We start from the raw sequence: 3,143 nt of genomic DNA on the forward strand, positions 1-3,143 counted from the left end.
ATGGAAACCCAAGGACACTGTAAAGAGTGCAAGAACTACCTCATCGTGCCACCCGGGCAACCTTGTTCGGTCTGTTTCACAGTTAACAACCCCAAAAGGAAGGGTAAGCGCCATATCGGTCCACGAATGCTTGAGCATATAGGCGTTATGTTGGCCAACTATTGAACAATTATCAGTATAATGACCCTTATGGACAGCCACCAACATATGCAGGCTATAATGCTCCACAAGCGTACGGTTCTGGCTATTATGGCCTACTCCCTCAAGGGTATGGTTCGGGCTATTATAACCGGTATAACCAACAAGTGCATGAGAAGAAGCGGGCAGTGTTGTGTGGGGTGACCTACAAAGGACACCCGAAGACACTGCCTGCCAGTATAACTAATGTTAGGAGTATGCGCCAGTTATTGCTCAACCTCGGCTTCCAAAGTGCTTCCATTCGAGTTCTTACAGGTTTCGACACTCTTTTTCATTACCATTATCTGTCTCTTTCTTTTGTTTGATAGGTAGTATTCAATGGGGCGGGTATTGGTAATCCAAGGTATATACTCGATAGTAAAACGATGTCCGTTTCTGACCCAATACCCGATAGTTATATGCTTAATTAACAACTACAATAAATTAAATATCATAAACATATATTCGAGATACTATATGAAGATGGTGACTTTATTTTTATTTCACAATACTTAAATTTAAAATTACAAATTTTTTATTATATTGAAACAGTAGGCAATCGGGCAATAAGCTGCGCCGCTACCCCCCTTTTGAATTGTAAACCCAATCTTTTAAAATTACATTTGCTATTTCTAAAATAATTTGTAATTCAATATTTTAAAAAAAATCTAAATATAAAGGTTTTTTTTTTATTTGATTTCAAATGCACTCAATGTAATTTTCTTGAAAGCCTTGTATGCAAAAAAAAGTTATAATTACTTTATATATTGCACAATTTCGTTTTAAATATAATTTTTTTTTGATATTTGGGGAAAAAAAAGAAATTGTGTCTATTTAGAATTTCTTTTTAAATATTTAGAGAAACTTTTTTAAACAACAAATATTACCTCTACTATATTTCACACAATAATTATACACATAACTAACAATCAAAATCAAATCTGAAAAAACTCATGTCTTCATTGGTTTTAAAAAATAACCTTTTTATAACTAATGACAATTTATCAAATATTCGCATTTAGCCCAAACATACTAATTAATTATGGCATTTGAATGGCTTTAATTTCTTCAGAAGAGGAATCAGATCCCACCAGGACCCCAACAAGACATAACATAATAACAGCTATGGAATGGCTTACCAAAGGTAGCCGATCCGGGGATTCGTTGGTGTTCTACTACGCAGGACACGGGTCCCGCGTGCCAGATGCTAGCGGAGATGAAAAGGACAGGTTTGATGAAGCAATATGTCCTGTTGACTATAGCAAATCTGGCAAGATACTAGATGATGAGGTCAATGAGATCCTTGTGCAACCACTACCTCATGGTGTAACACTTCATAGTATTATGGACACTTGCTTTAGCGGAACGGTTCTTGACCTGCCTTTTCTTTGCAGAATTGATCGGTGAGTACATATTAGCAAACACTATTAGACCATATGTAGTGGACGTTAGACGCCATTACACCATATGTACGGGTGCCAAAGGGGCAACAAAATTTGTGGGGACAGGGTCTTTTATTAACCAATCAAACCATTTTTCACACTTTCAATTAAATAAACCAAATAATAATTGTGTTTTTAGTTAAACTACTACACACATTTGATGGTTTAGTTAGTGAATGTCACTCCATCTGCGTGGCAGTGACATAACATACACTTTTTGTTAGTTAAAGTTCATCCATTATACATGTTCTTGCAACACATATGCACTAAGTTTTAGTTAGAGGTGGTAAAAATGGGCATCACAAGTTTGGGTTAAAACGGGACAATTTTAAAAAATGGGTTATTTTGAAAACGCATAATGGCATATGGGTGGTTCTTTTGGTTAGACTGTAAGTTTGGGTTAAGTCGCTATCTAAGATAGTGACTTTGGAGTTGAAGTCCTTATCTAAGATGACGACTTTACTTTGTAGATGTAGTCGGATTTAAGCTTTAGAATTTTTGTTTTTTTTGCCGATATCAGTTGTCCTCTAAGATAGCAACTTTAACAACAAAAAGAAAAATAAAAAAAATATGGCCGCTAGTATGATGTAGTCATATTTGCATACTCTAAAAATGAACACGCTACCTTAGACCGCGACTAACCCAGAAACAAGATCTAATAAAAATAACCACCCGTTTGTCATATGGCCTTTTCAAAAGAACCTATTTTCATAAACAAATCCTTTGAATCGAGTTGGGCCAAGGTGACACTTTTTGTCCATTTTAGACACTGAATATAAAATACAACCCAAATCGACTCATTTTTCAGACAAATTAAGTAGGTTTAAAGACTGAAAATTAGATTGTATGCAGGAGAGGATTCTATAATTGGGAAGATCAGCATCCTTCACATGTTTCACCATATGGTGGTACTTGTGGTGGAACAGCAATCTGTATTAGTGCTTGTTATGATCATCAAAATTCAGCAGATACATCGGTTAGCATGCTAATCTGTATTAGTGCTTGCAACAATGCAGTTAAGTACAAATAGATATAAATAGCTTACTCAACATGTTGTTTACATACGTGCAGGTTTTCACAGGCAATGCAATTGGTGCATTGACTCATAGCTTCGTTCAAGCGGTGGGAAGTGCATATAGATGGACATATGGAGATTTACTTGACAGCATGCGCAGAATAGTTCGTGAAGCTCAACAACAACAAGGCATAGATGCTCCATTTGCATCGACTATGTCACAGGTTAGTTTGATATCTACAATAGTCTGATAACATGTATAATTAACTCCAGCGATGAAGAAACACTAACCGGACCCCGGGCAGGTTACTGGTAACCTGGGGGTTGGAGAGATATTTCCCACGAGGGGTTAGACCCTTGGAAGATGGTTCTTCTGATAACCTGCAAAACAGACACCGTGAGCTCGTCACTGAGAAGGGGGGGTTCCTCCTTGTGACCACCCTCCGGCGTGAGAATCAGACTAGATTGCTCTTTAAATATAAAAGTATATTAAGAGATTGCTAGAGCAG

General features: G+C 36.9%; 1 pseudogene; it reads left to right on the plus strand.

Annotated features, from left to right (window-relative positions):
• Nucleotides 1–2,858, plus strand: LOC143599913 (metacaspase-3-like; annotated as a pseudogene).
• Nucleotides 2,859–3,143: the final 285 nt, after the last annotated feature.

This window comes from Bidens hawaiensis, unplaced genomic scaffold (genome assembly GCF_021521415.1).
Source record: "Bidens hawaiensis isolate Kalapana, Puna unplaced genomic scaffold, B.hawaiensis_p1.1 tig00053079_1, whole genome shotgun sequence".
NCBI classification, from domain to species: domain Eukaryota; kingdom Viridiplantae; phylum Streptophyta; class Magnoliopsida; order Asterales; family Asteraceae; genus Bidens; species Bidens hawaiensis.